Source organism: Scyliorhinus torazame, chromosome 2 (assembly GCF_047496885.1).
Source record: "Scyliorhinus torazame isolate Kashiwa2021f chromosome 2, sScyTor2.1, whole genome shotgun sequence".
Taxonomy (NCBI): Eukaryota; Metazoa; Chordata; class Chondrichthyes; order Carcharhiniformes; family Scyliorhinidae; genus Scyliorhinus; species Scyliorhinus torazame.
Window position 1 is genome coordinate 330,340,347 of NC_092708.1, and position 21,752 is coordinate 330,362,098.

At 48.5% G+C, this 21,752-nt stretch overlaps 1 long non-coding RNA gene across 1 annotated transcript in view; it reads right to left on the reverse strand.

Moving 5' to 3' along the window:
* LOC140401719 (uncharacterized) overlaps window positions 1–19,158 on the reverse strand; it is a 56,410-nt gene extending 37,252 nt beyond the window's left edge. The window contains exon 1 of the long non-coding RNA XR_011938102.1: window positions 19,061–19,158. This is a non-coding gene — a long non-coding RNA (uncharacterized lncRNA). The remainder of the gene's footprint in view (window positions 1–19,060) is intronic.
* Between the last annotated feature and the right edge of the window lie 2,594 nt (window positions 19,159–21,752).

A 21,752-nucleotide genomic window follows, 5' to 3' on the forward strand; every position in this document is an offset into this window, starting at 1 on the left:
GCCTTAAACTGAGGGGTAATAGATATAGGACAGAGGTCAGGGGTAGGTTCTTTACGCAAAGAGTAGTGAGGCCGTGGAATGCTCTACCTGCTACAGTGGTGAACTCTCCAACATTGAGGGCATTTAAAAGTTTATTGGATAAACATATGGATGATAATGGTATAGTGTAGGTTAGATGGCTTTTGTTTCGGTGCAACATCGTGGGCCGAAGGGCGTGTACTGCGCTGTATTGTTCTATGTTCTATGTAGATTAAAATCCCCCATGATAACTGCTGTACCATTTCTACATGCATCTGTTATTTCTTTGTTTATTGCCTGCCCCACCATAATGTTACTATTTGGTGGCCTATAGATTACTCCTATCAGTGACTTTTTCGCCTTACTATTCCTGATTTCCACCCAAATGGATTCAACCTTATCCTCCATTGCACCGATGTCATCCTTAAATAACAGAGCTACACCACCTCCCTTACCCTTAGATCATTCCTGGCTTTCTTGTATAGGTCAGAGTCGCCTGACTTGAACGCCTCAAACCTAGACTTCAGCAAGCAGTGGATATCCCTGTTCATCCAGGGTTTCCGGTTTGGAAACACGATGATTTGCTTCTTTGGCACACAGTCTTCTACACGTTTACTAATGAAGTCAGTTACTGTCGTGGCATACTCGTTCAGGCTGGTCGCAGAGTTTTTAAATACTGACCAGTCCACTGACTCTAAGCAGTCCCATAGGAGATCATCCGATTCCTCAGACCAACATTGTACGACAGCTTCGACATACCATCTTTACACCGACATTCAGCAGCAGAATGCCCTGGCTTTGCATATCAGTAACATGTACGAATCTCCAAATTCTTGGGTGTTGATTCAGCAGTGATTTTATGTATTCGAGTACACAAACTCAATTGCTGAGCTGTGATTGACTCCTCCTCTTGGTTTCTTTTATGGAATCTAAAGCGATCTGCAATTACCAAGGGTTTGAGCGAAAAATGTTCTTGCAAAATATCCACAATCCGCTTGTCCATCTTAATGCCTGGCTTCTCAGGTTGCAATAAACTACGGAGGAGATTAAATGTTTTCCCCTTCATCACGCTCGATAAAGTGTCCACCACAATCAGCTATTTTGTTTGCCTGCGCAAAGTTGTCAAAATGTTCAGTATAGGAGCTCCATCGCTCCACATTTTCATCTATGGGTCCTATGGCACTGAAAACACCTGCCATTTTTCCCCCTGGATTCGTGAAATAGATGTCATTCCAGGATTCCACGTCACTATTCGACTCCCCTTCACTCAGGTCAGCGATCCTTCAGGTTTAGCAACACCATTGAGTGGTCTGCTTGTCTCCACATCATGCACCAAACCTTTGGCCTTGAGCAACTCCCCTTTGTTAACTGTTTTCTAGGTTGGTCTCTCGCTACCGTCAACAACATCGTGTGGCCACCAGTGTCAAGACACTTGATAACTTTGTGGGGTTCAGGATCCCAGACATCCTGCATCTTATTGAGAGCCTTTACCTTGTCCCAATCAATGCCAGCCTTGTGATTCTGTAGCATTTTCCTTCTCATAACGTATTTCTCAGTCTTCTTGGATGCCATCTCAAATGCTTGGTTTAGCCCCACATGATCCTCAGCTATCCCCTCATCAGCCTGGCTATTGTCTTCAGAATGTGTATTAAATCCAAGAACATGGTCCACAGGAAGGATTGGGTCTCTCTGAAAGACGAGATTATGTGAGAATAGCCGATGGAGGATTGTGGGGTATTGATATTAGGACAAAACTGTTCCGGGAAGCATTCAGGGCATTTCCACTTTCTCTCAGGAGGCAAGGTGTGCAATCCATTATGAAGGGCTTGTTGAATCATTCTCACTACCTTCTGGATGGTTGGGGGTAGGGTAACTCTTGACAATGCCATACAGCATCCAAGGTCTTGCAGGATCTTACTCTTGAAGTTGGTCCCATGGTAACTGTGGATCTGACATGGGACACTGGAATGTGTGAACCAATTGCACACCAAACCTCGGGCTGTAGATGAGGCCTTTTGGAACTTGATGAAGACATCCATGAGTACAAGAACATGCTCAGTCCCATTGCTACTGGGATCAAGGACCATGAAATCAATTCCGACAACCTCCAGTGGCAACCAAGGATCTCGTACTGGGGTGAAGCCACTTCCTTGCTTTGGTTAAAGTATGCTTCTCACAGTTCTGACAGTAGTTTCAATATTGGCAGTCATTCTGAGCTAGTTAACACCACTCCTGCTCGGCGCAGTTGTCTTTTCCAATGCGTGGTGCCCTGCCTGATCACGAATCCCTATTCGCGTTTGGCACTTGTGACTGCTGTCCGATCCTCTTCTAGAACCCCAACAGTTTAAGTTGACTCCTCCATCTTTCCAGTAGTGGTGAAGTCTACCGAGATCTTTATCGACAAGTTGAATCTGCCTGAGATGCTATTTTCAGATTATTTATTTATTGACACATGTACCAAGATATAGTGAAAAGTATTGTTCTGCTTACAGTCCTTAGATGTAAACATAGAACATGCTATAATAACGGTTATAAAAGATGTAGGACGAGGATCCATAGGGGAGAGCTCACAGAGCGTCACCACGCTCCGACACCATCTTGGAAAAATATTTTTTTTAATCCAGCAGCAGCCTGTTGGTGGTTTCTTTTGCCTTTTTTTGATCTTAGCCCTGCATCACCTCTTTTGGCTTGTCTTTTCTCTGGTTTCTCCTCCTCTGTTTCTCCAGCCGCTGCTGTTGGATATCTCCAGGGTTTTATCCCTGTTCCTGGCTGCTCCGCTGCCATTCCTCCAGCCCCCAGACCTGACCTGCTGGGAATTTTTGGGAAATAACCCACCTCAAAGCTGGCAGTTCGAACTTCATATTGGAATTATTCTGTATCTTCCACTCATTTGGCTTGAGGCTCTGACTGGTATAAGTGATAACCACCTTTTTGTGTCCTTGAACTTGTGCTTGGACCGTTCCTAGACCAAGAAGACTTGAACTGGTTTCCGGTTACAAAAGGGAGATGGACATCTGGATAACCAAGCATAGGCGATGATACGAGCTTCTGCTTGAGGGTGCGAAAGGAGTTTTCATATGTTTGGGCCTAACCCCCTGTGGTGCTCCATGAAGTATCCCATTTCATGCATCCTTTCCCATCAACCCCTTCAGCATCCTCTGGTTTCCTTCTCAAGTTGTTGAGCGGGATGACTAACTGTGCATAGCTTTGCATAGATCTCTGACAGTAACCTGCCAGATCATAGAGCACATGCAGTTCTCTCTCCATCCTATTTCTCATCATCAGAGGTCGTGCCTTCCCCGCTGATGTGTGCTTAAGGTATCGTACCTTTGACTGGAAAGGCTGGCACTTCCCTGGTTCAACTTTCAAGTTAAGTTGCAACAAGTGGGCTATGTCACTTTGTTGCACAGTCAGAGACTGGCAATTAAGGCCACCAAAGACTATCACGCGCATGATGGTAGCAGGGGCTTTGCAAATCCTGAGTGGCATGTAAAGTCCTCTGGTACCTGTTTGGAATACCATCTTTTCAATGTCTTCCTCAGCAACGAATGGCTGATTGTAACCATGGGCCAAATCGAGACTGCAGAAATACTTTGCACTATTGAAGACTTGTAATACTTCCTCAATCCTATAGAGAGTAAGCAAGCATTCGTATGAGTCCTTTCATTGAGTGCCCAATGGTCGACACACATCCTCAGTTTTGTGTCTTTCTTCATCATGAGGACGATGGGAGACAGGGCCGATGTAATGGTATTTTCTGCCATAATAATAATAATCTTTATTAGTCTGTCAAGTAGGCTTACATTAACACTGCAATGACGTTACTGTGAAAATTCTCTGGTGAATCTTCAGCCTTCTGAACCCCTCCATCCCCTCACACACACGTTGGCTTTCGAAAATAAACTATTCATGGGCACTTGTTATCCATGGCCTGCCCTCGCTCTGGTCTCAGCCTTCCACTGTTCTGCAGCAGTCTACCTGTCCCAATTCCCGGTTCTCTAGCCACTGTCCATGGCTGCGGCCTGCCCTATCATTACTTGGCTCTTACTGTATTGCAACTCACAAGTCCCAGGCTTCTGCTTATTATCTCCTTGCTGCTACTCTCTTCCCCCTCTCCTTGTGGCTTCAGTCTTTGCTGCTTCTTCGGCCTGTACTCCGGGCTTCAAACTCGGCTGCCAAACTGCCCAGGACATCACCTCTTCCTGAGTGGGGCCCAGGGGGCTGACCAGTTCCCCTGCTCGGTGTCTTCCCCAGCCAATGAAATCTGCTGGTGGGGGTCCCAGTGTCCTGCAGGGAGTGCCATGCCCCATGTCGAAGTCAGGACGCCAAGGTCCCACTCGCCTCCCCCACTTCAAATGGAAACACATTTTGACATTGTAGCTCTTGAATAATTGAAGGTACTTTGCAAAACTTGGCAAGGTGAAATGATGGGGTAGAAACTTGACTCAAACCCAAATGTGAATAGTCAAAGACTATCTGTGGTCATTTACAGCCCAAGGCAAATTAAGTTTTGGTCTAATTTAAATGGTGAACTGCAGGCAGCAAATAGGCACCTTGTTGTCGCATTCCATTTGGGGAGAGTCAGGAATTGGCTGGTTCCTATCCTGAGCTAGCTGATCATTTTGAGCCTGGGAATTAAGGGGGGAGGGGTGTGGTTGGATAGCAATCTCAGGGAAACCTCAAACACCTGCTGTCCCTGACGCATAAACAAACACTCAAAATGTCCAAGTCTTTTTTTGAAAGTCCTCCCAATCAATGTTTCTCCGGAGTTTCCATTGTTCCTAGGCTTTGAGGAAGATGGCAAGGAGGATATGCCGGAGTTAAGAGATGGAAACCAGTTGAGTGCTGTGGCATGCAGGCAATAATCCACCCACGGGTATTTGTGCCACAAGATCAAAAGACCACAGAGGGCCTGGATTTTTCCGATAGTCTGGAGAGGTGTCGGCTTTTGGAGCCTAACTTGAACACTCTTTCTGTTGTGGCACTGCCTGTGCTGTGAAGGTGACATTGTTTAACATTTATCTATCAAAATGCCTCCAGGTGGCCTCTGAAGTCATTGCTTAACAAGTCAGCATTTATTGCTGCATTAGTTACATCACATGTCCAGCTCACGCACTCCTGAGCTCATTCAGTTCCACATAGACACATCAAACAGGAGAGAATCAGAGAGATACAATGAAGTTCTTCCAGGAAACTAGATTCTCAGAAATTCAAGGTCCCGTGTTTGTCACCCATGTGACTCTGAAGATGAGTCATATGGACTTGAAACTTAACTCTGTTTCTCTCCCCACAGATGCTACCGGACCTGCTGAGCTTTTCAAGCATTTCCTGTTTTTATTTATGTCTATAAAGGGCCTGGACGGGATTCTCTTTCCGCCCGACCCGTTTTCTGGCGCGGCAGCGGGATCCTCTATTGTGGCCAACCCCACGCCGCCAGGAAATCCGTGGGCATGAGTGCGCTGCTGGCAGAGGAGAGGATCCTGCCAATGGAGAATCCCGCCCCCTATCGAAAGCTCATGAACTTCATGAGCAGGAATAGATTTCATTTCCCGAGCATCTGAATAGTCGGTGATAAATCAGCTCATTACATAGGTCACACAGGAAGTGGTTTTGATGTAATGATTCTCGGCTAAACCATATATTAGTGCTTTGTATATGAAAGGCTCATTATAGTCTTTTGAATTTGTGCTCTGCCACTGTGGCCGTCCATCCCAAGGTCCAGTTAGTGTATTGGTGTTTTAGTGACCTATCCACCAGTACCCCCACATTCTTCTCCTATTCGGTAACTTGTAGACATTTAGGCTATGAACTATGGGAATATTTCCCTTCCTCAGACTAATTCAGCTGTACTCTCCGCTGGCGTGATTCTCCATTGCGCTGTCAGTATACCCAAGCCCCAGACAGACTTCCGGTGGCGTTCGCGAGCGGAGCGGCCGCGTTCAGGAGACGCTCCCGCCGGTCTGCGATATCGCGATCTTTGTCGGGGGGTTCCCCGCTGATTTTTTAAAAGAATTAAACCTCTCCGGGGATCGGCCCTGCCTCCCTCGCCCTGTTAAAGGGTCAAAGCTCCGTTTCACGGAACCGCAGGGTTGGAAGGACTGGAGAGGAGAGACTGGTCCCGGTGGGTTCGGCGGAGCGGCTGCACGGGGAGGAGGAGCGGGGAGCGCGATTTTGTTCCCTAAGGAACAACCTGAAAGCCGAAGGGCTCAAAGAGCACGGAGAGAATTTTTTTTCTCTCTCTCTCTCTCCTGAAAACTTGAAAGGAACAGTGGTGGCGGAGCCAAACAGAGGCCGAGGCTGCAGGCCCGGAGCCACCCACATCGGGTGGCTCCCGCCTAGAATGTGGTAAGAAGACTGAAGCCCGGTCCCAGGGAAATTCTGGAGGAATACAAAAAAGAAGAGAAAGACGTTTTAAAGGGATTGAAGAAGGAAGGAAGGGTGAAAAAAGGAAAAATAATAAGCCGTTAAAGGATGCGAAAAGCAGTGTCGAGAAAGGGAGGAAACGTTGGGCTCGCCGTTGAATGAGGGGACCAGCAAAAGTGCTGATAAGATGGCGGATGCCGGACCGCATGGTGGGGCCGCACTACTTACGGTGGAGAAGATGACCGAGGTGATGGTGGTGGAGCTGGAAAAGCAGTTTGCGAGGCACTTGGAGGCTTTGAGGAAGGAGACAGCAGTCACACTGAAGTCATTGGTGGAGGGGGCAATCGCCCCGGTGAGAGTAGCTGTGGCAAAGACATCGGCCGAGGTGAGAGAGCTGGGCGAGAAGATGAAGGAAGTGGAGGAGGCCGTGTCGCAGCACAGCGACCAGCTCCCCTCGATGGGGGACGAGCTGCAGAGGGTGGTGGAGGTCAACAGAGGACTCCGAGTAAAGCTCGAGGACTTGGAGAACCGCTCGAGGCAGCACAATCTGAGAACTGTGGGCTTGCCTGAGGGGACAGAGGGTCCAAGGCCAACAGAGTACTTCGCTAAGAAGTTGGCGGAGTTGATGGGGGAGGGTGAGAACCCCTCCCGGTACGAGCTGGACCGAACTCATCGGTCATTAAGGTGGAAGCCCAAAGTGAGTGAGCCGCCAGGAGCAGTAATTATCTGCTTCCATAAGTACTGCATGAAGGAGAAGGTGTTAACCTGGGCGAAGCAGAAGCGTGAGGTGCTGTGGGATGGTGCTGGAGTTCGGATCTACCAGGACTTGATGGTGGAGTTGGCAAAAAGACAAGCGGCGTTTGGGCGAGTGAAGGCGGCACTGTACAAAAAGGAGGTGCGATTTGGTATGGTATACCCGGCGAAGCTGAGGGTGACGTATGATGCCAAAGACTTTTATTTCGAGACAGCGGAGGCGGCTGAGGCATTCGTGAGGGCAAAAGGCTTGGGACAGACGTGAGGAGCGGAGCTGGAAGAGAGACTGTGGACTGTGATTGGAGAGCTGGAAAATGTATAAATGCTACAACTTTCTTTTTACTGACGTGTATTGTAATTTACTTCTCTTCACATTGTTACAGAGTTCAAGTTATTGGTTGGCTTGTTTGGCATTCTGTGTTGCGACGGTTATATCTTAGTTTCGTGAATTGTATGGGTTGGATTGTTGTCTTTGTTTTTTCTTTCTCTGGGACTGGGCTCGAGGGGACAGTATAGCATGGCGGGGGGAGCCACCCGCGCTAGCTAACTAAAGGCCTAGTGAACGGAGGTGAGGTGATAGGAGGGCTGCGGATATTGGAGCCTGGTTAGCAGATTTCGATGGGCCTAAGAGGCGAGCGAGGTATTGAGGGGGGAGCGATTGATGCTGGGAGATGTTTTTCCGAGAGGAAATGTAGGGGGGTTTTTTGGGAGGGGGGGGAAGGGGTTCGATGTTAATAATGGATAGGGGCGGGTCAGGCTCATGGGGCAGGGCCCGGTGGTATGATGATGGTGGATAAGAAGGGGGGGGGGGGTGAGAGACCGCCAGTTATGTGGAACGTGAGGGGGTTAGGAGGTCCGGTCAAGGGTGCTTGCGCATCTTAAAAGTTTGAAAGCCGATGTAGCAATGTTGCAGGAGACTCACTTGAGGGTGAAGGACCAGGTGAGACTTAAAAAGGGCTGGGTTAGTCAGGTGTTTCACTCTGGATTTGACAGAAGGGCTCGAGGGGTAGCGGTAATGGTCAGCAAAAGAGTACGCTTCCAGATGGAGAAGGTGGTGGCAGGAGCGCTGGAGGGGAGGTTAATGGCTCTGTTAAGTGTATACGGTCCCAATTTGAACGACGTGGGATTCGCAAAGAAGATGTTTGGGGCCATCCCCGACTTGGACACACACAAACTGATAGTGGGAGGGGACTGGAACTTGGTGCAGGAGCCAAGGTTGGACAGGTCACGGCCGTGCTCGCTGGTCCCATCAGGGGGGGCGAAGGCGTTGGCTGGGCTAATGGTGGAAATGGGAGGGGTGGACCCTTGGAGGTTTCTGCATCCAAGGGAACGGGAGTACTCGTTTTTCTCAGCAGCCCATAAGGTACACTCGCGGATCGACTTTTTCGTGGTGGGGAAGGCTTTGCTGGCTGGGGTTAAGGGGTTGGAATACTCGGCAATTGCAGTGTCAGATCATGCTCTGCATTGGGTGGATATGGTGCTGGAGAAGGGGGTAGCGCAGAGGCTGGGTTGGAAGTTAGGTGTGGGACTCTTGGGGGACCAAGTGTTCTGTGACAAAATTGAAAAGGTAATTAAGGAATATGTAGGGAGGTATCGAAGGCGGTTGTCTGGGAGGCTCTAAAGGCGGTGGTGAGGGGGGAGGTGATTTTGTTTAAGGCCAGGGTGGACAAAGAGGAGAGGTTGGAGCGGCAGAGGGTAATCGATGAGTTGTTGAACGTAGATAGGAGTTATGCAGAGGATGGGGACCCAGCAAAGCTGGAAAAGAGGAAGGAACTACAGGCGAGCTTTGACCGACTATCTCCCAGGAAGGCGGTGCGCCAACTGAGACAAGCAAGGGGTGCAGTTTACGAACATGGAGATAAGGCAGGTCAGCTCCGGAGGGAAGCAGTGGCAAAATAAATTGTGCAGGTGAGGGATGGGGCAGGGAAGTTGGTGGTGGCGCCGGATCTGGTTAACAAGGTTTTTGAGGAGTTTTATGAGAGGTTGTACAGGTCAGAACCACCCGGGGAAGATCGTGAGATGCAGGAATTTCTAGATGGATTGGAGTACCCAAGGTTAGGGGAGGGGGACAGGGCTACATTAGGAAAGTAGGAGGAAGAGTTGGGAGAGGATATGGAGGAGGGGTTCTGGTGTGATGTGCTCCGGAGAGTGAATGCCTCCACCTCGTGCACGAGGCTGAGGCTGATACAGCTAAAGGTGGTATACAGAGCACACCTCACGAGGGCGAGGATGAGCCGATTCTTTGAAGGAGTAGAAGATGTGTGTGAACGTTGCGTGTGGGGCCCCCTAATCCCGTTCATATGTTTTGGTCCTGTCCAAAGCTAGAGGATTACTGGAAGGAGGTTTTTAGGGTAATTTCTAAAGTGGTGCACGTGAAACTGTACCCGGGCCCCCGGGAGGCCATATTCGGGCTGTCGGACCAGCCAGGGTTGGAAACAGGTGCGAGGCAGATGTTGTAGCCTTCGCCTCATTGATCACCCGAAGGCAGATCCTCTTGGGTTGGAGAGCAACCTCTCCACCCTGTGCCCTGACTTGGCGGGGGGATCTGTTGGAATTCTTGACTCTTGAGAAGGTTAAGTTTGAACTGAGGGGAAGGATGGAGGGGTTCTACAATTGATGGGCATTATTCATTATGCACTTTCAAGAACTGGATAACATCGAACATTAGTTGGGGGTGGGTGGGTGGGAGGGTTGGGGGGAGGGGGACGGTGTGTGTTAATGGCGACTATGGGTGATCCCTAATTCCTTTTTGTAATTTGTTTATGTGAACATGTGGGCTAATGTTTGGGGTTTGGTGGGAGGATGGGATCGTTGTTATTGATATGGGGATTGACATATTGTTACTCACTATTGTTTTTTGTTGGTGGGTGTAAATTTGGGAGAAAATATGAAAAAGGAGAATAAAATTTTTTTTTTAAAAAAAGTACACCCAAGCCCATGAGTTTCCCGGTGGTGTGGGATGGCCACAATGGAAAATCCCATTGGCAGGTGACGGGAAAGGAGAATCCCGCTGCTGGCAAGGGCGCGCCACCCAGGAAAACGCTGCTGGGGGACCGGAGAATCCCGCTCATTATCTTTTATCTTAAGGATTCAAAGTAAAATTTAAAAGTGATTAAGAGATTGGGTTTAGCATGAGGGATGCACTATTTTAATTAGCTAAAATGCATCATTTGAAACAGGGGCGAAATTCTCCGTAATCGGCGCGATGTCCGCCGACCGGCGCCAAAAACGACGCAAATCAGTCCGGCATCTCGCCGCCCCAAAGGTGCGGAATCCTCCGCATCTTGACCGGCCGAGCCCTAACCTTGAGGGGCTAGGCCTGAGCCGGACTGATTTCCGCCCCGCCAGCTGGCGGGAAAGGCCTTTGGTGCCCCGCCAGCTGGCGCGGAAATAACATTGCCGGGCGGCGCATGCGCGGGAGCATCAGCGCCGCTCACGGCATCCCCGCGCATGCGCAGTGGAGGGAGTTTCTTCCACCTCCGCCATGGTGGAGACCGTGACGAAGGCGGAAGGAAAAGAGTGCCCCCACGGCACAGGCCCGCCCGCGGATCGGTGGGCCCCGATCGCGGGCCAGGCCACCGTGGGGGCACTCCCCGGGGCCAGATCGCCTCGCGCCCCTCCCCCCCCCCCCCCCTCCAGGACCCCAGAGCCCGCCCGCGCCGCCTTGTCCCGCCGGTGGGAGCGGTGGTTTAATCCACGCCGGCGGGACATGCATTCTAGCAGCGGGACTTCGGCCCATCCGGGCTGGAGAATCGCAGGGGGGGGCCTGCCAACCGGCGCGGCGCGATTCCCGCCCCCGCCGAATCTCCGGTGCCAGAGAATTCGGCAACCGGCGGAGGCGGGATTCACGCCAGCCCCCGGCGGGGGGGTCGGAGAATCTCGCCCCAGGTCTCTTTTATGACATCCAGCATGGACTGGCTGAGCCGAACAGCCTGTTTCTGTGCCATATATCCTATGTAATAGTGACAAAAGGCAACACTTTTTAGAATATAATTATTTGACAAGTGATAAACCATTATATTAACTCATTAATATTTCCCCTGCCATGTGTGCCACACTATGATCTACAACATTCCTCAGCCTGTGACTCATTCATTTTTCTATTCTGTTGGCCATTGCGCTATGTGACTCTTTTGCACATAGGTTTTAAAGTCTCTGATTGACTCTGTTACTATTCATTCCTCCTCAGTGTCTGAAATTGTTTACATTTCTCAGTCCATTTCCTACGTGTTCAGCTTGCTTTCAAGTCCCTCTCCTAGCGAGCTAACCAACGTACATCTGGGTATCTGTTCCCTGACCACTGTACCTCTGAGTCCTCTGCCTCCCCATTGTCTAATTTAATCTGTTTTTGAAATCCTCTTGCAGTGACAGAGATCCAAGACACATTAATGGGGATTGACTTCTTCATGCTTAATAAGGCCTTTGGCGTCCCATTCATAGTGGCATTTTCACAGCAAACTACTACATCAATGTTACCTCTCACAGTTGATTCTCTTTTCCCCAATAAAACCATTACTCTCTCTCTCTCCTTGGTTGGTCCCCTGGTATAAATTTAACCTCTGTGTCCCTAAGTCCAAGAGACACAGATTTAAAGGTCTATGGGGGAACAACTGATTGAACCATCCATCGCCAGATCCAGTTGGACCTCCTAAAACACTTTCAGATCTTTCTCACCTTTGCTAAAACTGTTTACTATTCATAGATCATCCAGGAAAATCAAGAAAAAAAAACATATTCTCCTCACTCACAAACATCTTCTTAAACCACCCTGATACGAGGGATAAATAGGCGGGTAGTGTCTAGGGAAGAGGAGTGGGCATGTGCAGTATGGTCTGATTGAAGTATTGGTTTTATATTGATGTTTGCACAGTTCTGTTATCTGTAACTGTTTACAATGCCAAAAAAATACCTCAATAAAATTGTTTGTGATTTTTTTTTAAAAACCACCCTGAAACCTCCACCCTCAGCACCAATAACAAGCTGGAGGAGCTCATGGACATTTTTGTTCTAAAGATCAAGACCATCCATTCGGCTGCCTTCTGTCACTTCCCTCCCCTCACCCTCCCCCCAGCCCACTAGGACCCCTAATCTTCCACACTGTCTGAGCCTTGAACTCATATCGTTCTCTAGAATCCATACCAACACCCACCATGCTCTCTCCATCTTGTCCATGAGACCTACCCCCTGCTCCTTTGACCCCATTCCCATCAAACTGTTGAGCACCAAAGTTCCCTTTCTGGCCCCCATGTTGACCAATGCTGTTAATGGTTCCCTCTTCTCAGATACTGTTTGCCCATCCTCTCCCATCTCCTTTCAAAACTATCCTCATGACACCTCCCCTAAAATGGATACCCTTGACCCCTCTGTTCTTGCAAAATACCACTCTTCTCCAGACTCATTGGCCAGTATTTTATGTCCCCCTCTGCCCCCCCAGCTATTTAGAATTTAGTTAAGAAATTTCTTCTTTCAAAAGTTTGAGTTGTTGGAAGGCCCTACCCGAGTGAGCTGTGGATGGAGTGTTGTTGAGAATATTCAAGACAGAAATTGATAGATATTTAAATACTAAGCAAATCAAGTTAGATATATCCCCTTATGCCCATAAAGTGGGATAATGATATCCCAATATCAAACAATAGCTGAGCAAGGTGGGATTTTGTAGAAGATCAGCCATGATCTTATTGAATGTCTAGCAGGCTCGAAGGGCTGAATGGCCTATTCCTACTCCTGTTATGTTCCTACAACCTCCCTTTGCTTTCCAAAGTACTTGAAGGTGTTATCAACTCCCAAGTTCGTGTCCACCCTTTCCGGAATCCCATGTTTAATTCCCTCCAATCATGTTTCCTGTCACAGTACTGAAATGGCCCTTATTACAGACACCATGACATTTTATCTGACTGTGCCCATCAGAACTTATACCACCTCATCCTTCCTGAACTATTTACAATGCCTCTCACCTGTCGTCCATTGGGTAGAACTGCCCTTGCCTGGATCCATTCTTACCTATCAAATCGAAACGAGAGAATCAACTGCAATTGCTTTTCTTCCCACTCCTGTACTGGAGTCCCCCAAAATTTATTCTTGACCCCTGCTGTTTTTTATCAACATGTTGCTTCTTGGCGACACCTTCCAGAAGGTTCCATTAGGTTTCACAATATACGTTGAGTGCTAGCCAATACCAGCTCTCCTGACCCCTCTACCGCCTTAGATTTTCACACTGCTTGTCCAACCTCCAGTATTTGATGAACAGAAATATTTGACAGGCTAAAGCCAATTATCTTTGGTCCCCACTGTTCGCTCTGTCCCTTAACCACTGTTTCTATCCCTCTCTCTGTCAACTGCTTGACACTGAGCCAGACCATTCAGAAACTTGATGTTGTGTTTGACCCCAAGATGAATTTCCGACCACATATTCGGACCATCAGCAACACCACCTCAACGTAACCGCAATTGACTCGGACCCTGCCTCACCTCATCTGCTTCTGAAATCAACATCCATGCCTTTGCTACCTTTAGACTGGAGAATTCCGATGCACTCCAGGCCGGCCACCCATCTTCCACCCTATGTAGAATTGTGCTTAACCAAGACTCTGCTTGCTATATTTTAAAATGCACTAGGTCGTATTCGAACAGCACCCCAATTGTTGCAGATTTACACAGGCTCCCAATCTGACTGTCTCAGTTTTAAAGTCCTCATCCTTGTTTTCAAATCCCTAAATTCTCCTCAGCCCTCCCTATTTCTGTAATGCCTTCCAACCCTACAGGTGGGATTTTAATCACCCCACCATTCACACCTGCACTTTCAGCTGCCCTTTTGCTGTTGCAAAACTCTACCATCTTGAACGACAAGAGCAGCAGATACATGGGAACACCACCATTTGCAAACTCTCTCTCCTGCCCCCCCCCCCCCCCCCCCCAAGCCACGCACCATCCTGACTTGGAACTATAGCGCTGTTCCTTCAGTGTCAATGTGTCAAAATCCTGGAACTCCTTTCTTAACAACATTGTGGGTGTAACTACTCCAGATGGGTACAAGAAGGCAGCTCACCATCACCTTCTCAGGGGCATTTAGTGATAGGCAACAAATGCTGCCTTATTAGCTATGCTCACATCCCATAAAAGAATGAAACAAAACCTCTGGAATTCCCTTGCCAAACCACCCTACCTCTTTTTCTCCTTTTAAGATACTCCCTAAAACCTTCAACCAAGTTTCTGGTCACCTGCACTGATATCTCATCTGTGCCTTGGTGTCATACCCTTACTGCTATTGCTCTTTAATTTCCTTGGGATGTGTTGCTATGTTAAACAAGCCATTGTAAATTATACATTAGTCTTAGAGGACTATGGAAGACTTTGTGGCAGGATTACCCTGATCCCTTGGAACAAGAACTATTTATTGTTACATGGGATGTAGGCCTCTCTGGCAAGGCCAGCATTTGTTGCCCATCCCTAATTGTCCTTGAACTGAGTGGTTTGCTCATCCATTTCGGTGGGCAGTTAAGAGTCAACCATATTTCTGTGGGTCTGGAGTCACATTTTAGTCAGGCCAGTTAAGCGTGGCAGATTTCCTTCTCCTAAAGGACCCGATGTTTTTTTTTTTTAATGACACTTCATGATAGTTTCAGGATCCCCATTACTGAGATTAGCTCTATGTTCCAGATTTATTAACTGAATTCAAATTCAACCAACTGGTGTGGTGGGATTTGAACCCATGTTCCCAGAGCATTAGCTGGGTCTCCAGATTACTAGTCCAGCAATATTTCCACTACATCACCACCTTCCCTAAAGGTTAGAAACGCATGTCAGGTGGCTATAAAAAGGATGTTTAGAGCAAGACGGGGCTGGGGGGCAGGGGGAGAGGTGGACACAGAAATATATCAAGTAAGTCGGGAGGAGAAGTAAAATAGCTTGACTGTTGGGCATGCCTTAAGTTCCTACCAACACCAAGTAACTGCTTAGATTATGTAGGCATCATTAATATCAAACCTGTTCATCCAAATTTTATCAATACAGGGGAGATTAAATAACAAAGTATTATTTGGTCTACACATTGCATTGGATTAGATGTGCAGGAAACACTGAAACTGTTGTCAAGCTTCTTGTGTTTTCTTGTTATATTATGTTCCAATCTAATGCTAAATACTCATTAACAAACTCGTTGATCACATGTGGTTGCAAATGCATTTCTCTCAATTTTGGCACCAATATGTTACATCCTTATGCAGTATTTATGAGCAATAACTTGCTTTGTATTGTGACTAATTGATCTCCTGTGCTGCTGCAAAAAGTGCAGAAAGTCGAGACCAAGTTCAGTGTTCAGATAAATACGACTAGAAGCTTTGGGATAACGATCCAGGTAGGGGAGTGATGGAGGAATTTTTGGAGTGAACAAGAGCATGGGAAAGGGTAAGGGAGAAGGGAAAGAGGATGGCAGGGGGAGGAGAGAAAGGGGAGGGGCTGGGCAAGGTGAGGAGCTGGGGAAGGACAAGCAACAAAAGACATTGAAAGGGCCCGTGACATGGGCCCAGGGCCCATTTCTATCTCCATAAACTACATCTATAACTATTCCCCTGTCTCTTACTTCAGTTATTTCTTCAAAAAATTCTATAAGGCTTGTTAAATATGATCTAACTATGACTTTATCACCAACTCTGACTAGTTCCAAGTGGTCAGTCACTCAACCCTTAATTATAGATTTCAATAACTTTTCCACAAGATGTTAGATTACAGGTCTAGAATTTTCAGGTCTCTATTAGTTTTCTTATGTAATTGAACGACATTTGCAATTTTCTAGCCGAAGGGGCCAATCCATGAATTCATGAGCTTTGGAAGATTATGACAAAAACATCACCAATTTCCTCAGCTATTTCTTTTTTAAAATCTGCAATAGAAACCATCAGGTCCTGGGGATTTGTCAGAGGTCGGTGCAGTTTTTAAAAATATTGTTTTCTTGCTCACATTAACTTTTGTGAGTCACAGTGTTGATTGATTATAATGTCCCTGGAAAGACGAGTACTTTCTAATTTTCCACTGTATAAGAATAGACAGCGCTGAAACAGCCCATCCAGTCCAACTCAGCTGTACAATGATTACACTCCACACCTATCGTCTCCCACTAATTACTTCTTTCTACTCTACTGCCAAATCCCTCAGTTGCCCGATCATGTATTCATTGGGCCTTTCCTTAATTAGTTCAATGCTATTTGCTTCAACAATTCCACGTGCTAATGACTTCCATATTTTTGTCATGGTTTATAAAGAAATTCTTCCTAAGTTCTTTATTAAAACTATTTGTGGCTGCCTTATATTTATAGTCCCCTTATTCTGGGCTTGCCCACAAATGGGAAAAAACTCTCCATATCCACCTAATCAAACCCCTTCATAATTTTAACGGCTCCTATCAGGTTTCCTCTTAGTCTTCTCTTTCGCAAAGAACAGATCTCCAGTCTGAGTGTGGTGGAGGCTAAGGTGATCTGCAAGGTGGTCACCCAATCTGCAGTCAGCCGCACTGATGTGGAGGAGACCACATTGGGAGCAGCAAATACAGTAGGTCAAGTTGAAGGAGGTGCAAGTGAAAGGCTGCTTAATACCCCTGTAAAACTCTTCTGCATTTTCTCCAGAGCTTCAACATCGTCCCTGTATGGAGGCCAGAAATTCACATGATACTTCGAGTGTGGTCTAACTAAAGTCCTGTGTAGATTTAACATTACTTCCCTGCTTTTGTATTCCAATGCTCTAGAGATGAACCTATACTTTGTTTTCGCCCGTTATGGCCTAATGTATATCATTAGAGCCACAATATTTTTAAATACAGGGGGCGCGATTCTCCGAAATGGAGACAGAGTGTTCACGCCGTCGTGAACGCCGTCGCGTTTCACGCCGGCGCGAAATGGGCGCGGGGACTACTGACTCTGGCCCCCAGAGGGGGCCAGCATGGCGCTGGAGCGGTTCACGCCGCTCCAGCCTCCCTTCCCGGTGCCAAATGGGCGCCGCGCCAACCTGCGCATGCGCAGTTGGGCCGCACCAACCCGCGCATGCGCAGGGGACTTACTCAGCGTGCTGGCCCCGACGCAACATGGCGTAGGGGTTCAGGGGACGGCCGCGTAATAAAGTAGGGCTGGTGCTGGAGAGGCTGGCCCGCCGATCAGTGGGCCCCGATCGCGGGCCAGACCCCATCGGAAGCTCCCCCCCCCCCCCCGGTGAAGTAGTGCTTTTCCCCGTCCCACAGGCCGCCCCCGACCCTTCGCGCAGAGTTCCCGCCGACAGCTACCAGGTGTGAACGGCGCCGGCGGGACTCTGCCATTTCCGCGCGGCCGCTCAGCCCATCAAGGCCAGAGAATTGGCGGCCCGGCTGCAGACAGCGGCCCGCGGCCGGCGTCATGCCAAACGCGCGGATGCAGATGGCGCCAATTCTCGGTGAATCGCCTGCCGACGTCGGACTAGCGCCGCGGGAAAAAATGGCGCGAACGTCGATTCTCCCTTATGGCGCGGCATGGGAGAATCGCACCCAGGGTGTTTCAGCACATAATTTGTAGACAGTGTGATAAAACTGGCTTCACGGAAAGTAGCAGCAGAGTTTCAACATTCTGAGACAGCACTGCTTCCACCACATACAGGCCTCACACACTGCACACGCATGGAACTAGAATTCTGCAATGTTCTCTGAAAATATTCATTTGACTTTCACCAGGTGGAGCTGACACCGTAAATAATATAACTGCACGTTTAGGACCTTGTTACACAAAAGGCCCAGATCTTCCACTCTCCGGATAGTCCGAGACCGACATAGCCACCAAGATGCACTACTGGACCCCTTGGAAGTCCCAACACAGTGACTCTGTGGGAATTGCCTGGAAAGTTTGAGCTTCCAATGGGCAATTCCTCTACTCCCCAGGATCCTCCCAAAAGGTAACCAACTCAGAGTTAGAGTTGGAAACTTCAGACAGTTCTGATTTACTTACCTGGATAGTTAGCCAAGAATGTTAGAAAAATCCTAGTTTAGCTCCTGGGTAACTACAAAACCCCCTATTCACTCACTCACACTAATCACCCCGCACCCTTCGCAGTGACTCCCCTCTGACTGACTCTCTGACACTCTGATTCCATCCTGACCCATCAGACTCCTTCTCCCACCCTCCAACTCACCTTGAGCCAGCCACCATCCACCCCAACCCTCCGATTACACCCCTGACCCACCTACCTTACTGTTACGGTGGCCACAAAGTACATGGAGGATCATTAATAGATCTCCCAGTGGGCTTCGTGGAATATGAATTCCCTTATTCAGCATGCAGGAGCTCACCCAATATAGAATGCATGGCGGGAGCTTAAAACCAGCTGTCCCAACCCGGCCCGGTATCTCCCTCGGACCCAGGCTTGGTCGTGTGTATTGCAAACCACAGCAGTGGCCTTTTTCATTACTACGATAAAGGGGTTTGGTGATGGAAGACTGACCTTGGCGAAGTTGTTACACGTACCCATCCTATACCTTTGCAACTTACATTACTCATCTTAATCACCACTTGCCTGGATGAGTGCAGCTCAAACAACACTCAAAAAGCTCGACAGCACCCAGGACAAAATCAGCCCGCTTGATTGGCACCCCATCCACAAACATTCACTCCCTCCTGGAATTTCCTTCCGAACAGCATTGTGGGTGTACCTATTCTACATGGACTGCAGCGGTTCAAGAAGGCAGCTCACCACCACCTCCTCAAGGGCATTTAGAGATGGGCAACAATGCTGACACAGCCAGCAAAGCCCATATCCTGTGAATGTAGAAAAGAGAAACCTCACTCACCCTATGCCTTATCCACCCTACACCTTACCCATTTACCTTACCCGTCCTGCCCCGTCACACACCATACCCCCTTGCCTTCTCTCTGGAGCTATTCAAAGAAGTTTTAGGACATTTAAACTCTTTATTTACCAGAATAAGGCAGCTGGTGGTGTAAAAATGGTGCGTTGCGTCTGCACAGATTCGCTCAGCTGCTCCTCCGAGTTTTCTTGCACTGAGCTGTGCAGGATTCTCCATCGGAAGTTGGCCCTGAAAAATCGGAGGAAGGTAAGTGTGTATTTTTTAGTCCTAGCAGGGTGAGAAATAAGAATTCTGACACTGAATGGAAGAATAGAGCCATTTATGTTTTTCCACCCTTGGGTGACTGTGAGAGGTTTGCACATTCTCCCTGTGTCTGCATGGGTTTCCTCCGGGTGCTCCAGTTTCCTCCCACAGTCCAAAGATGTGCAGGTTAGATGGGTTTGCGGGGATAGGGTGGGGGAATGGGCCTAGGTAGGCTGCTCTTTCAGAGGGTCGGTGCAGACTTGATGGATCGAATGGCCTCCTTCTGCACTGTAGGAATTCTATGGATTCTATTCTCTCTTCTACAAGATGGGTAAAAAAAGATAAATACCACAGAATTTTCTTATCTTCTGAAGCACTTGACTTATCAAAACTTGTATCTAACATGAAGCCTATCATGTTAAGTTTCTTTTCTTTTTTGAAATTAAATTTAGAGTACACAATTATTTTTTTTCCAATTAAGGGGCAATTTAGTTTGGCCAATCCACCTAACCTGCACATCTTTGGGTTGTGGGAGTGAGACCTATACAGACACGCGGAGAATGTGCAAACTCCACACAGGCAGTGACCCGGTGCTGGGATCGAATCCGGGTCCTCATCGCCATGAGGCAGCAGTGCTAACCACTGTGCCAGCGTGCTGCCCGAAACAGGAAGTTTTTTCCCGAAATTATTTACGGAGGCCATGAACTAAGTGCCGGCTCGAACTGAGAATTTGTGGCAGGTTTATGGTGAAAAAATCATCGTCGACCCCTCAATGATTCTGGGATCAATGAAGGGCTGCAGCGGCGCAGAGTGCAATTCCCAGCTCCCACGCCAAAAACGGCCCACGCATGCGCACGGCTGACGACATGCAGCGGTCACGCCGTACAATATGGCGCCGGCCGTGTACGGATCCGACCCGCCATCTATGACCCCACAGGCCACCCGCTGGCCATCCCCCACCAGTTCCCCCAGCCCTCGTGGAAGCCCCCCCGGCCAGCAGCATGGATCCTGGCCCAGTGTAGCGGTGCTGGACACTGTCAGCAGCCACCTCACCGGGTTCCCGACCGCTGAGACCACACGTGTCCCGTGCCGTTGGGAACTCGGCCCATCGGGGGAGGAGCATCCTGGGGGGCCGGTCGATGGTGCGGCAACGCCGTTGCAACAGCGCACGGCACGTGGCATGGGATGTGATTACGCCATTTCCGAGGGGGAGCGGAGCATGGCTGACCAGCGTCAGACTGGCGCCGGCCCCGATTTGGGCATCGGAGTCGATTCTCCACCACCCAATCACCGATTACGATATCGGCATCGAGCAACGGAAAATCCCGCCCCATAATTTTATGGGTCTTTCAAACACAAGGTGGGTGGGATTTACTGACCATCCTGCCTGGTGTTTTGTCAGCGGGGGAGGCATCCTGTCAGTGGGATCTACCTGTCCCACCGTTGTCAATGGGTTTTTCTGTTGACAGCATCCCCTTGTCGCCAGGAAACCCGTGCGCCAGCATGGGACTGGAATTTCCCGCTGGTGTGAACAGCTGGTATATCCTGCCGTAGAGTTTCTATATGCGGTGCATTGCTCCAGAATAAAGTGTCATTACACACTAGTATCCTTATAAGTCCACTAGCTAAGCATTGAGATTTACTTCCACAGACACCTTCCTGAGATGGTTCCATCTGTCTGAGTCACAAGATTCTGAGCACAAAATGGTCTGGCCCTCGTCTTTCTTTGATATTCCAGGATTTTATTTATTTTCTTGAAGTACAGAGCACTTTGGTGATGTAAACATATTAGTCCAGAATGGATGGCACAGTGGTTAGCATGCTGCCTCACACCCGGATTCAATTCCGGCCTTGGGTGACTGTCTGTGAAATTTGTACACTCTTCCCGTGTCTGCGTGGGTTTCCTCCTGATATTCCGGTTTCTTCCCACAGTTCAAAGATGTGTTAAATCGCCCCTTAGTGTCCAACAATGTGTAGGTTAGGTTAAGAGTTTATTAGGATAGGGCAGGGGACTGGGTTTGGGTGGAGTGTTCTTTCAGAGGGTTGTTGCTCTCTTTAGCCTTAGTTTTATTAGCTCTGATAATGTCACCTTTGCTCACGAGTCACCAGGTATCTTTCTGATACCGCCACGTGGTTCAAGCTCGAGTTATGATTAATAAGTCAGCACACCGCTTAGTAAGATTGAAATCAACGGTCATTTATTATGTACAGCAATAGATACTTACACAATAATCCTACTATCTATATCAAAACCTACCACTACTGGCCAATACTTAACTTTTGGGGATGGCCCACCAGGTCAGGGAAACGAATGGTTTATCGAATTGGATCTGGCCTGCGGGATTCAAAAGGCTGATACGGTGTTGATGTTCTTGCGAAGGTTGCAAGCAGGAGAAGAAGGGAGAGAGAGCGATCTGAACTTGGCCCCTCAATTTATAGGGCCCAGGGGTTTCCCGCCTCTCGGGGCGGCCCTTGACCCTGAGTCCCAAGTGATTGGACTTGTTCCCAATCACAGGGTTCGATATGCTCCAATAATGGGGCGATTCCTCGATCGGGGGGT